At 38.3% G+C, this 14,802-nt stretch overlaps 1 protein-coding gene across 4 annotated transcripts in view; it reads right to left on the bottom strand.

The window, feature by feature from the left end:
* The window catches only part of USP53 (ubiquitin specific peptidase 53), a 66,848-nt gene extending 53,041 nt beyond the window's left edge, over positions 1–13,807 (bottom strand). The window contains exons 1-2 of one of the 4 annotated variants that reach the window (XM_032401099.1): positions 12,887–13,365; positions 10,718–10,791 (exon numbers count right to left, since the gene is read on the bottom strand). The gene's annotated coding sequence lies outside the window, so the exon portion shown is untranslated. Of the gene's footprint in view, positions 1–10,717; positions 10,792–12,886; positions 13,366–13,403 lie in introns of those variants that run through there. The other 3 variants (XM_032401100.1, XM_032401101.1, XM_032401098.1) reach the window with 3 other exon arrangements.
* Between the last annotated feature and the right edge of the window lie 995 nt (positions 13,808–14,802).

Below are 14,802 nucleotides of genomic sequence, written 5' to 3'. Positions count from 1 at the left end.
GGTGAGAGGCAAAGACATGAACAGATAACTTAAAAATACTGTGGCTTCCATTCTTGTGCAAGACGTCGAACTAGTATATGCTTCTCTGGTTCCCTACCTCCAGCCCACGTCTGGAGATTACAGGAAGGAAACCTTAAGGATACCAAAAGTAACTGGCTTCTAAAGTGGGAGGGAAACAGTAGCTAAGATAAAGAGAGGGCCAAGTGTCACATACTAGAAAAGATCTTTCTAGTTAAGACCTTTTCCATTCCTCACATTTCTCTGGGCAGAGAATTCCCACCTCACACAATGCAACGAAACGGGAAGTTCAGCTACCACCCTACTGCCATCTGGAGGGTACGGGAGATTATAACAGCAGAAAAGCACTAGATCACAGGCAGTTTGGGAACGGTAACAAGTACGTGCAAAGACCCTGGGTGTTCTGCCCTCACCCCTACTTCTCAAATAGAACAGAGGACAGTAGGATCTGGGGAAGATCATGCTGCTAGGCACAGAAACAGAAAGTTCTTTTTGGAACCAACGCTCAAGCTGCATCACTCCAAATCAAGCCCCTCTACTCACATCCCACCTCTACTCACTGAAATCATCTGAAGAAACACAAATGAGAGGGAGTGCTTTCACCCTTTTCATGTAAATATCATTAGTTTGTAACTTGGTACTCCAAGAAAAAGAGAAACAGACACTTGAGGGGGACCAGCACTATGAAACAAAAGCTGAACATTCTATAACAGAAAACAGAGTGAACAGACCAAAGGGAACACAAATTTAAAATAAACTAAATAAATATCCACCAATTGAATATGGCAATTTTTTAAAAAACTACTAAAATTTTGTAAAAGAATGAGTTAACTAGGGGCGCCTGGGTGGCTCAATCGTTGAGCGCCTTCCTTCAGCTCAGGTCATGATCCCAAGGCCCTGGGATGGAGCCCGGCATTGGGCTCCCTGCTTGGCGGGAAGCCTGCTTCTCCCTCTCCCACTCCCCCTGCTTGTGTTCCCTCTCATGTTCTCTCTCTGTCAAATAAATAAAATAAAATCTTAAAAAAAAAGAATGAGTTAACTAGCAAAATGAATAGAAGCAAAAACCATATCAATGAGCAGTAAGTTCAGGTCAGGAAATTTTCCTACAAAGCACTAAAAAAGGAATAAAGAAGTGGAAAATATAAACATTTTGAAAAAACTAAGAGGCATGGATGAAATCAATACTATCTAAAAGGATTCCCAGAAAGAGGATAAAGTAAATTGAGTAAATACTTTTAGAAATGACTAAGATTTTTCCAGGATTAAAGACCAAAAATCTCAGAGAGATATAGAAAATGATAACTCAAAAAATCCAAACATGATGTGGGGAAGAAAGTAGGATGAAAATTACGAAGGCTTAAGCTGAAAAGAGAGAGAGAAAAAGAGATTTTCAAGCCCATTCATAGGCAAACAATAGAAAGAAAAAATAAATCCAAAAGTAAACTTTTGTAAAAACTAATGTAACATAAAATCTTCACAAGCCTGATTGAAGAAAGGAAAAGAGGTATGTAAACACCAAAGAGATTGATAAATAAGAAATGACCACAGATACATAAGCAACCAAAAGACTGTAAGAGTATGACTTAAGTCTTAGGGCAATAACTTTTAAAATCTAAAGGAATAGGTAATTTCCCAGCAAAATACAAATTAACAAAATTAACCCAAGAAAAAGTAGAAAACATTTTTAAAATCTAGAATAATATGGAAATAAAAGTTCTCCCACTGAAAAAGCCACCTGGATCAGATGGATTCAAAATTCAATTTTACCTAAACATTAAAGAACTGTTAATTCTAACATATTACTACAGACCAGAGGGAAAATAATATACAAAGTATCCCAAATCATTTCATGAAGCTAACATAACCTTATTATCAAAACATGATAAACCTCAGACTAATGTGACTTGGATACAAAACTTGTAAATAAAGGACTAGCAAACATAATCTATCAATGTGTCAAAAGAATAATGTACACTTTTTAAAAGAATAATAATCAAGGAGGGTTTATTCTAGGAATGCAAATGTGATTCTATATTAATTCTTTCAATAAATACTTGGGAGGTTATGGAGAAAAGAGCTAACACAGCAATGTTTGTAACAGCTGAAAGGTGGAAACAAGCCAAATGTTTATCAACTAATGAATGGATAAACAACATACGGTATGAGTATGTGTGTATACATATTCATAAAATGGAATATTATTCAGCCATAAAAAGAAATGAAGTACTTTTACATGCTACAATATGGATGAACATTGAAAACATTCTAAGTGAAAGCAGTCAGGAAGGACCACATGTTATGATTGATTCCATTCATACAAAATGTCCAGAACAGAGAAATCTACAGAGACAGCCAGGAGATTAGTGGTTGCTTGGACTGGAGAAGTGGCGCTGTAGAGATGAGAAGGGAAGAGTGAGAACTAAAGGGTACAAGGATTCTTTTCGAGGTGATGAAAATGTTCTAAAATTGTGGTGATAGGTTTACCTTCCTGTAAATACACTAAAAACCACTGAATTGTACTCTTTCAATGAGTGAATTGTATGACAAGAAAAAAGAAAGAACAACATAGCAGACCAGAGATTGCTATCCTTAGAAAACCTGCTTGCAAGGTTTTAGGCTTTTAGAATTTAAATTTTTGGGAGTATTCCACCACAGTAACTAGTGAGAGTTGGTCACTGTATCTAAACTGTGCAAACAATGTGGTTTATCCTGAACACCTGCTTTCCTTCTGGAAGTCTGGAATTCTGGTAACATTTGAGGTAGAGGATAACCATGTGACCCCCTTCCCAATAAAAAATTCTACCGACTGAGTCTCTAAACCGCTTTCTGGTAGACTGCATTTTACATATGTCACAATTTGTTGCTGGAGGAATTTGTGTGTTTCATGTGACTACATTGGAAGAAAACTAGGAGAAACTTGTGTCTGATTTCCACCAGAATTCACCCCATGATCCTTTTTTATTTGCTGATTTTGCTTTATTTCCTTTTGCTATAATTAAAAAAGCATAGCAATAAGTACAACTATATGCTGAGTGCTCAAAATTCTACAAAATCACCAAACCTAGGAATGTCAGGAATCTTGGAGACCTCAACACAGAAGCATTATGAAAGTAATTAAGAGGTAGTTTGTTTCTTTCCATCAGCTGGCAAAAACTTAAAAGAAACACTGTTGGTGGAGCTAAAGGGAAAGAGGTACTTTCCCTTATTGTTGACTAATAAAAAAATGTAATTATACTATAATACCCTTGTAGCAATATTATATCAACCTGGCAACAACTGTTAAAATTAAAAACACACTTCAATCTAAAAACCCCAATACTGAGAATCTATGCCTCCCCCCAAAACTACTACCTTATTGAGATATAGTTGATAGGTGCAATAAAAAAGGAAAGAAACAAAATGAATGTCCATAAATAGGGACATAATTATATAACAGGGTGTTTTTGAATGACAAAGGCAAAATGCAGAAATGTAATATAATCCTGGGGCACCTGGGTGGCTCAGTTGTTAAGCGTCAGCCTTTGGCTCAGGTCATGATCCCAGGGTCCTGGAATCGAGCCCCACGTCGGCCTCCCTGCTCCGTGGGAAGCCTGCTTCTCCCTCTCCCACTCCCCCTGCTTGTGTTCCCTCTCTCACTGTGTCTCTCTCTGTCAAATAAATAAATAGAATCTTAAAAAAAAAAAAAAAGAAATGTAATATAATCGTATTTTGGTAAAATAATGTGAAAAAATCCATATGCTTTATATGAACATCTGAACAAAGAGAAGTATGTATATGTCTTGTTAAAATGGGGATGGACCACCAAGCTTGAAAATAAAAGTGAAAAAAAAAAAAAAAGCCTGTACTAAAAAAGACTACAGTATGTATATTAGTTACATTTATGCATTATATAAGTTATATACGTGTATATACACACAAATATAAAATTAAAATGATATACCAGAAAAGTATAAACCAAAAGAAATTTGATGTAGCAATTTTAGGGTCAGATAAAATTGAATAAAAATGCAAATGATCTCCATATGTTGATTTTGTATCCTGCAACTTTACTGAAATCGAGTATTAGTTCTTTTTTTTTTTTTTTTTAAAGATTTTATTTATTTATTTGACAGAGAGACACAGCGAGAGAGGGAACACAAGCAGGGGGAGTGGGAGAGGGAGAAGCAGGCTTCCTGCAGAGCAGAGAGCCTGATGAGGGGCTCGATCCCAGGACCCTTAGATCATGACCTGAGCTGAAGGCAGACACTTAATGACTGAGCCACCCAGGCGCCCCTCGAGTATTAGTTCTAAGAGGTTTTGGTAGAGTCTTTGGGTTTTCCACATATAATATAATGTCATCTGCAAACAGTGATAATTTTACTTCTTCATTTCCTATTTGGATACCATTTATTTTTCTTGACTAATTGCACTGTCTAGGACTTCCAGTGCTATATCGAATAGGTGTGGTGAGAGTTGGCACCCATTTTGTTTCTGATACTAGAGGAAAAGCTTTTGACTTTTCACAGCTGAGAATGATGTTAGCTGTGGGCTTGTCATATATGACTTTTATTATATTGAGACACATTCCCTCTATACCCACTTTGTTGAGAATTTTTACATTGAAAGGATATTGAATTTTGTCAAATGCTTCTTCTGCATCTAATCTTTCCTTCTCTTAATGTTGTATATGACATTTATTGATTTGCAAATGTTGAACCATCCTTGCAACGCCAGGGATAAATCCCACTTGATCATGGTATATGATCCTTTCAGTGTGCTACTGAATTTGGTTTGCTAATATTTTGTTGAGAACTTTTCCATCTATACTCATCAGGGATATTGGCCTATGTTTTCTTTTCTTGTAGTGTCCTTATTTATCTTTGGTATCAGGGTAAAGCTGGCCTCATAAAATGAATTTGGAAGTGTTCCCTTCTCTTCAATTTAAAAGTGAATATTAAGCTATAAAACAAGTTGAATTATGTTCACCAAATGGTGTATTAGAGTCCTAACCTCTAGTGCCTGTGAACATTTGGAAATAGGGCTTTTACAGATGTAATTAGGTTAAGATGAGGTCATTAGGGTGGGCCCTAATCCAATAAGACTAGCAGTTATCATTAGAAGAAGAGACAGAAACACACAGAGAGAATACTGTTTAATGACAGACAGGGGTTGGAGTGATACAGCTACAAGTCAGGGAACACCAAGGATTGACAGCCACCACCATGAGCTAGAAAGGGGAAAGGAAGGCTTCTGCTCAGAGCCCTTGAAAGAAACCAACTCTGCCAAACCTTGATTGTGGACTTCTAAGCCTGCAGAGCTCTGAGAGAATAAATTTCTATTGTTTTATGCCATCCAGTTGGTTGTACTTCGTTATAGCAGCCCTAGAAAACTAATATAATGGCTGATAAAGCTATGAGACTTTGTTCTTTTACATTTATTGGGTTTTGTTTTGGTTGTAAAATAAAATATTATTAGATTTTTAAAACAACATAGAAGTACTACATAAAGAAAATTAGAAATACCCATAATCCTACAGAAGTATAGGACTGCTGCTAATAAAGCTATGGAAATATATTCTGGCCTAGTCATCAAACTGTAAAGTAAAATTTCACTTTAACATCTTTTCACCAGTAAGAAATACAGAAACGCAAGGATACACTGAAGACTTTTTACCAGATATACTACAACAATTCATCTAACTAGTAAAAGTGTTTAAGGTTTCATTTTCGATAACTAGATAACAAGGTAAAGATGCATAGCAGTTGAAGCCATTAAAAATCTAATTCATTATAGAAGTATCTTCACTTTTATAGGTTGAAGGATTAAAGAAGATATAATTGAAGAATAAATGTCCTTTGATGTACAAAACCACTGTTACTGTACAAATGGAGGTACTGGAGAAGAGTGTACTAGAAAATTCATAAAACAAAGACAGAAAATGAAATTAAAGTAATAGGAAAATACTGTACCGCCACCAACAAAAACAGCAAATTTTAAATAATTTTCAATGTTCTGCACTTTTTTGCTCTACTTCTTTTTGTCCAAAAAAGAACTACGTTTATCTCTTATGGCTTTTACCTACTCACTAGTTCCCACTGGTAGCTAACTAGAGAAAGACATGAGTTCATATGTATCCAGAATATAGAGTATGAACATTAAAGACAACAGATGATAGCAATCTGCTTTAGGATAACATCTCCAGAAGAGAATTATACCAAAGCAGGCATAACCTAACTTTTCTTCTCCTTGACAAAGCCCAAAACTGAACTCCTATTTTATGTATACCTTCCTTCCCCATCTCAGTTTATGGTAACTTAGTCTTTCCAGTTGCTCAAAACAAATATATTGGAATGGTCTTTGACTCTTCTTTCCCACATACCTCTGTTAGAATGTGACCAATTCTCACCACACCTCCACTTCTACTATCCTCATCTTACCCATCTTCAAATCTTGCCTGGATTGCTAGAATAGCCTCCTAATTGTCTCCTAGCTTCTGTCTTTACCCTTCAAAATCTATCCTCAAGGACAGACAGAAAGATCCTTCTAAAATAAAATCATAATGTCATCCCTCTTCTTACAACCTTCCAATGGATCTTTATTACATTCAGATTAAAACCCAAAACGTCTTTACAATGGCCTGCAAGGCCCTGTACTACCTGCTAAAGTAAAAACCATTTTCTTCTATACTCTCACAGCACTTGAGACCAGATGTGTTTTTCCACAAGCCATTCTTCAATTCTCAGTGGACACCAACAGGGTGGCCTACAATTGAACTCAATTTTGACACTATCTACCTGAAGTTAGTGTCAGATCTCAAGTCAAGGGCTCAGTCCCACAAGACTGTCCCACTTCATACACTGATCACGTGACCCAGGTTGTCACTTGTACTTCTGGTCAATCGCCTATAATTTGGGGGTTCCCACAACCTTTTCCACGGATGATTAATTTGATTAATTTGCTAGCACAGCTCTCAGAACTCAGCTTACTGACTAGACTTTGGGTTTATTATAAAAAGATACTCAGAAACAGCCACATGGAAGAGATGCATAGGGCAAGGTATGTGGGAAGGGGCATGGAGTGTCCATGCCCTCTCCAGACATACCAGCCTCTCAGCACCTCCACGTGTTCACCAACCCAAAAGCTCTCCAAACCCCTTCAGTTAGGATTTTTTTTAAAAGACTGTATTTATTTATTTGACAGGGAGAGAGAGAGAGCGCGCACAAGCAGCGGGAGCTGCAGGCAGAGGGAGAGGGAGAGGGAGAAGCAGGCTCCCCGCTGTGCAGACAGTCAGACATGGCGCTAGATCCCAGGACCCTGGGGTCATGACTTGGGCCAAAGGCAGATGCTCAACCGACTGAGCCACCCAGGCGCCCCAGTTAGGATTTTTTATGGAGGCTTCATTACATAGGCACAACTGATTAAATCACTGGCCATTAGTGATTAGCTCAACCTCCACTACACTCCTCTCCCTGGAGGTGGAGGAAGGTAGGCAAGCTGAAAGTTCAATTCCTCTAATCACAGAGTTGGTTCCCCTGGCAACCAGTCCCCAATCTAAGGTTATCCAGGAGCCCCCAACCAGCAGTCATTTCATTAGCATGCATGAAAAAAAAAATCACTTCCAGAGATGCTCCAAGGGTTTTAGGAGCTGTATGTCAGGAAATGGGGCCAGAGACCAAATTTCTTATTATGTCACACCTTCCCACCCCTCACCTTCATCTCTGACTACTTTCCCTTCACTTTCTCTATTGCCATTGTATCAGCCTCCCTCTGATTTCCAAATACACCCTGCAAACACCTGCTTTAAAGCCCTTACTCTGGCTATTCTTCTGACCGCAATACACTTCCCCTTGACACACACATGGCTTCTCCCTGGCACCCTTCATGATTGCTTTCCTCAAAAATCACCTTCTAAATGAGGCCTATATGGATTTAAAATTGCAACCCGGGGTGCCTGGGTGGCTCAGTCATTAAGCGTCTGCCTTCGGCTCAGGTCATGATCCCAGGGTGCTGGGATGGAGCCCTGCATCGGGCTCCCTGCTCCGCAGGAAGCCTGCTTCTCCCTCTCCCACTCCCCCTGCTTGTGTTCTCTCTCTCGCTGTGTCTCTCTGTCAAATAAATAAATAAAATCTTAAAAAAAAAAAAATTGCAACCCATCACAACCTCCACTCCACACTCCCAATCCCCCTTACCATGCTCTACCTTTTCTTTTCTCCTTGGCATTCATCACCACCTTATATGCAATATAATTGACTTATTAGGATTATTACTGTTTCTCCTCCCAATCATCTTAGAATGTAAAGTGAATCCCAGGCATGTAAACCAGTACCAAATACATGGTAAGTACTCATTAAATAGTTATTGTAGGAAGCTCAGGAAATAAAATGAAACCTTAATGAACAAATCAGTGTTCCTAACAAAGATGACCTAGGCAATCAAAGTTCAGGACAACTTCCTACCATCTGGCAGCTAGGTCAAGGAGGTAGGATTATTTCAGGCCTATACAGCATACATTATAGAAGGAAAAATCTTTTAGGGTTCAAACAGCCTGCTTGCCTAAAAACAGGGAAGGTCACCATGAGAGGGGCAAGAGTTTATTATGCAGGCTAAGAAGTTTCAAAGATGCCAAAGCATAAAGCACCTGGTGGACAAAGAATGCCCTGATAGGTTCTTTTTTTTTTTTTTTTTTTTTTTAAATTTATTTATTTGACAGAGAAAGATACAGCGAGAGGAGGAACACAGGCAGGGGGAGCGGGAGAGGGAGAGCAGGCTTCCCACAGAGCAAGGAGCCCGATGCAGGGCTCGATCCCAGGACCCTGGGACCATGACCTGAGCCGAAGGCAGAGGCTTAACGACTGAGCCACCCAGGCGCCCTTGCCCTGATAGGTTCTTGACAAGGACGGAATCTATGGTCTATCTATGGTCTGATACTGACCTCATGTGCCCCACAATTATTTCTTCCACCTCTTATAAAGTTTTCAGTAGCACAGAACATTCCTCAACTATTCAATCATTAAAATTGTATGTTACATAATCTATAATCATAATTACATAAAAAGGTCATAGTTATAAGTATCATAAACCATGTATAAAATACCTAACATATGCCCAAAATATAGCAGGCATTCAGTAAATGTAAGCTAATTATAATGATAGCAACAACACTTTTTTTTTTTTTTAAAGATTTATTTATTTGACAGAGAAAGAGAGAGAGAGAGAAGAGCAGGGGGAGAGGGAGAAACAGGCTCTCCGCAGAGCAGAGAGCCCGATGCGGGGCTCGATCCCAGGACTCTGAGATCATGACCTGAGCCGAAGGCAGACGCTTAACCGACTGAGCCACACAGGCGCCCCGACAACACTATCTTTGAAGTAAAATTATTTTTAATAATATAAACATTTAAATAGAAAGTAAAAGCTGTATATTTTATATCTCATTTTGCTATCTTTCTCCATTTCCTTAAACTGATTTTATCAATCTTGATTATAACCTTAGTTAGATCAGATATACTGTACAATAAAGTATCAATTTCTAAATTGTAATATCTGTTAATAAGTCATTCTTAGTAAAAAAAAATAAGCGATTTCATTTACAGAGATATCCTACTTTAAGAAAATTTAACATGAAAAATTCTAATTTACAAGAAAATGTTTGAGAATGCTTCACTTTACAAGTGGATTCATCACAGTATTATTTTAAGCATTTGCCTACAAACTTTTGGACTAGAGAAGGAGAAACTGAGGTAAAACATTAGAAATCAATGGTAAGCAACTCTGAAATAATAAACAACAGAGATTTAATTTAGAAAAATTCAAACTATGTGCCATTTTTCAGAAAAATAACTACAAACCTCCTCAACGACAATTTTGATTCATAAATAACATGATCCACCCAGCCACAGAAAATTACTAGAGCACCCAAACCATACGTGGACATTGCTCTCATCCTGTCTCTGGGTCCCCTAGAAAGCTCCTCTGCCTGCCTACCATTCTTTGTGCTGTCCATATGGTTCTCTCTTTACACTTAAGATGAGAGTACACATAACATCATCTCCAGATTCCCTTATTCTGTCTTCCCTCTACAGCAACAGAGTATAGATCTCTGTACGATATAGATCAAAATACAGTGGTAACACAAAAATGAAGTGATAATCTATTGTCTTTTGATGGATTAGAAAATACTTCATAGGTGTGGTATTTTGGGAAGTTGAAAGGGGAATGGGAAGAGGAGAAGCAGCATCTTGCAAAGGCAAGGGTATAAGAAAAAAAGACTTATTTTATCTTTGGAAACTCAGTTCAGTTGGGGGAGGACTGGGAACAGCCAGAGATAAGGCTCTGAAAAGGAAGAACTCAAATTTTTGACTACTTTAATGTTGTCTTATTAATTTTTGAATCTCTGGTGTCTAGCATAACAATAGGTCAATAAATGTTCATTAAGTAAATTTGCTAAATCAGAAAATCACAAAAAGTAAAAAAGTTTCCAAATTCCAAAGGACCAGTATTTCTTCAAACTGCTTTTTGCAGGTCAATATTTACAAAATAGAAGTAAATAGAAGTTACATTTACAAAATGTATTTAAAAATACCAAACAGATTCAAAAATGCCACAACTCAGATGACTGAAATGACAGCTAAGATACTGAAATACGATTTACGTTGCATTATATTTTATTTTCTGATGAATTACAAATATGAACATATACAGCAACTTTTCTGAAGTGACTTACCTAAAACAAAAATTCTTCAACCAGATGAAATGGTTTGTAGCACTTTTGTGAATGTCAGAGACACTTTTGGTGGCCTAATGAAGTTTGTTTGTAAATGCATAAAATAAAATTCATAGGATTGAAAGAAAGAAAAAAATCATATCACAAAGAAAACCAATTATATTAAAATTGAGTTCTAACCACAGACCACAGTTCTAATCATGGACCCTACTTTAAGAACTCCTGGTATATGTGTTAACTTGGAAGAGCAAAGAGTAGATACTTCTTACCTAAATAGTCTATAGATAGATACATAGATATAAAAATATAATGTTCCTATTATCTTAAAAGAAACTCATAATAACTTGCCAAGATTAGGATATTATATAAAGTTATTTAAAGTTTAAATAACCTTTGAAGATTTTATCTGTGGTAGAATAGGTTGCATCCATTTATTGTTCCTACTATGTGCATCGTTTGTATTGCAAAATTTTCTAAAATCATTACATCTGTACAAAATTAATAATAATATACTAATGCTACATTTGTATCATCAGGAATTTCTAGTTTTCCAAAGATGACATAAATTAGTACACATCTTTCCTTAATCCAAGAGCTCATGAGAACCAGTAGGCTTGACAATTTGGGGGGCCCTAGCACACCTAGCACACTCTGTATTCAAAATACTTTCAGACGCACTACATAAACAACCTTGTTGTAGGTTGTCTTTGGGGTCTATAATTAAGAAACACCTTATAGTTAAAGCTGTCAAATTACAAGATCTGCTAAGTATTGTAATAAGTAAATGTCTTTGTAGGATAGCCTAATCTACCACTTTATAGATTTCAAACATACTTTTGGAAAATTGTAGGGTAAAGCAACATCCTCCCTAGCATGGTAGGTGAGTGAATTCCAAACAGTTTCAACAGGAAAAATAACCCTGATTTTTGACTTTTTAATGTGTACATCACCTTAAATCAAAATTTTCATTTTTTAACTGTTTTGTTAAAATTGGCTTCTAAACTATAATTCCAAAATTATATTTGAGACTAAAAGAAACATTTGACACTAAATAATACAGAAGTTCTTGAATCACAGTGCATACTAAAATTATAAGAGTTTTTGAAAAGAGATTTTCTTTTTTAAGGAAAAAAACAAACTAGGTGGAAAAGGGTATCCCTCTCACATTAAAATAGCTATCTTTTAAAAAACTACTTTTTGTATCTTCTAGAGAAAATAATATTAATGGAGTGACTATTAGTGTTCCATGAACACTATGCATTTATAAAAAGTTTTTAAATTAATAGAGACAAAAAGACCTGTTCTTGGTCACTTATTTTTACACTACAGGAAAAAATACACATAACTACCAATGAGTTTAATTTATGAACAAATTTAAATAAATCACTTTCATGATTTATCACCACTAATCATGAACCTAGGCAAACTGTCCAAAAAGCTCATTTTAAGAGCCTCTAAAATGTAAAACAAAAACAAAAACTGTGTTTTTTCCAGCCTATAATTAACTCTTACCTACAGTGAGTGTGTCTATTTGGAATTCCTACCACAATGGTAGATAAATCCTAAATCACTTTTGCAAAATAAGTTTGTTTGTTTGTTTGTTTGTTTGTTTGAATTTCTCTTTCACAGGATGAAGGAGCTTTGCCTAGGCCATCATCAGGAAACTGAAAATAGAAAATTAAACTAACAAGAAAGTATCAATTTGGCCAAAAGTACATTCAATTAGAATTTTGTTAGCACTTGCTACTCCTTTTAAACACAGAATTAGCAATGTTTTTCTTTAAAGAACAGAATTAAAAGGGAATCAGACCCTAATCACAAAGAACTTCCTAAGTTTAAACACCCCTCACAAATAGCCTTGAAAATCCCTTGCAAAAATACATATATTTTTCCAGATAAGGAAACATTTTGGCATACTCTGCTGTCTAACAAATAAAGCCTTGCAGTACATTTTGCAAGCATTAATCAGACCTCGCACTGATACAGAAAACCCTGTAGCAGGATAACAAAACCTCAGAACACGCTCAGATTGCAGGCTTTAGACAGCCTCCCTAGTACACCTGTACAAGTACTTCCTGTTCTCCAACGATGTTTAAAAGTAGTTTGATAAACGCCCCGTAAGTCGCCGTTTAGAAGCTAAACATTAACTTTATAAATTACTACTACCACCCAGAAACCACCAGCCCAAAGATTCTCACGAATCCAGTCATCTCTCTTCTCCAAGGAGCGCAACATAACCATCAGGACCCCTTTAAAAAGGGGCTGCTCGGGTGAGGCAGTGGCTGCTCCGCAAGTGAGGGGCAGGGGCCAAGTAAGCGTAATATTCATAATCCGAACGCACTAAGCGACCCAGCTGGACTCCAGGTTCTGCCTCGTGTCCGCCCTCAAGCACAGCAGCAATGAACAACCACGACCCAGTAAATACAGCACCTCCTCCCGCGCGCCTCCAGCCTGGCCAGACACATCTCCTCCAGGGCCGGGACCGGGCGGGAAGGAGGAGGGAAGGCTGCGTGACCTCGGATGCCTGAACCCGGGCAAAGAGTCCGCGGAACGGGGGCGAAGGATGTCGCAGGGCTGCTAGGGCAGAAGCAAGGTCTGACGTTGGAACGAGGGTCTCCCACTCAGGCCTGGGGCGGGGGTCGCAGGTCGTTGGATCTCTATCCAGGGACTAGTTTCGGAGACTTACCTTGAGCTCTGCCCTCCTAACGAGAGGGAAAGTGCGGTCCAGGTAAAGAAATACGGGCCTTCCACTTCCACAGGACTACCTCCCGCTGGCCCTGCTCCGCCTCACGCCAACACCCGTCTGACACTAACAGCTGCCACCTTAGCCGAGGTTCACCGGGAACTGAAGCAGAGGCGTCTGGTCTCGCCGCCCAGAGCCCGACCCTGCGCATGGAGCATGCGCACACGCCCCAACACCAAGGGCCAGAAAGGGCAGTGACACCTGCGATCAACAGGTCCCGGGAGACCCGCCCCACTCTCCGCCTCGTGCCGGCCCCGCCTCCTCGGGAAAGGCCCCGCCTTCACGCTCCTCGAGCTAACCCCGCCCCGCACTCGATTTCCCGGCTTTCCGGACCTGGCGAACTGTATTCCCGCGGGGGTTCGACTGGGCGCGCGATCCAGTTGACTTACTCCAAGGCGCGAGATCCCGCGAGAGCAGGAACTTGAACGTTTCCCCTAAGGCAAGAGTGGAGCGTTATTAGGGCTTAGCTGTTGGAGAAGGTGCGTGCAGGTTGGCTGTGTGGTGTAGAAGGAAGAAGGAGTTAGTTCTCCTCAAGCGGAGGTGATTATTCCCGCGCTCTTGGTCAACATATTCGGTATTTTCTAAGCTCAGGAACGCGAACCCACGAAGGACTGGGTTAAGTATTGTTACCTGAGAGAAAACAATCCGTACTGCCTGGCTTCAAAACCGCATGTGGGTATGCAATTCCTTTTAGCTTTCTGTGAATCATTACGATTTGTTTACAGTGAAATAGCTTCCATTGGCTTGAAGGTATATTCCCCAACTGGTTGTTTCGTGACTATTAATAAAATGAAAGCTTTAATAAACATGTTGACTTAATAGTTAATTGTGGTAAGAAAAATTTGGCTGCCTCCTTACTCTGCGTTAGAACAAGTTTTAAGTTAGAAGTTTTAAGCTACTGCTTCGGAATTGGGCTAAACTTTGTTTTGTAATTTTTTTTTATAGAAGTTTAAAAAAAACCCACTGCTATCTTTAGTATCAAAGATCCCTCTCAATAAGTAATAAACAAAATTTTGAAACTCATTTCAAAGCTGATGCAGGTAGAACATACAGGTTATAAAAATTGATTTAAGTAAACTCATAGGTAACTAAAAGTTTATTTGAAAAATTAGAATGAAGAAACATTTTACATTGATATAGGTGCATTTTGCTTGAGACTGAATGAATGTGAATTTATTGAGAATTTACTATATTTCCTTCACTGAATTAAGCACTAAAGGAAATATAGTGGAAGTTAAGACATAGTTCCTGCCTTCCAGAAATTTAAAACTTCTGGAGGAGGAGGGAAAAAAAACTTCATTAAAAAATAGTAACACTATTAACTCTCCTTTTGGTTTCCCTA

The sequence above is a fragment of the Phoca vitulina genome, unplaced genomic scaffold (genome assembly GCF_004348235.1).
Source record: "Phoca vitulina isolate PV1807 unplaced genomic scaffold, GSC_HSeal_1.0 scaffold3, whole genome shotgun sequence".
Classification (NCBI taxonomy): Eukaryota; Metazoa; Chordata; class Mammalia; order Carnivora; family Phocidae; genus Phoca; species Phoca vitulina.
Note: the sequence above shows the minus strand (reverse complement) of the source record. Positions and strands in the feature narration are given on the sequence as shown.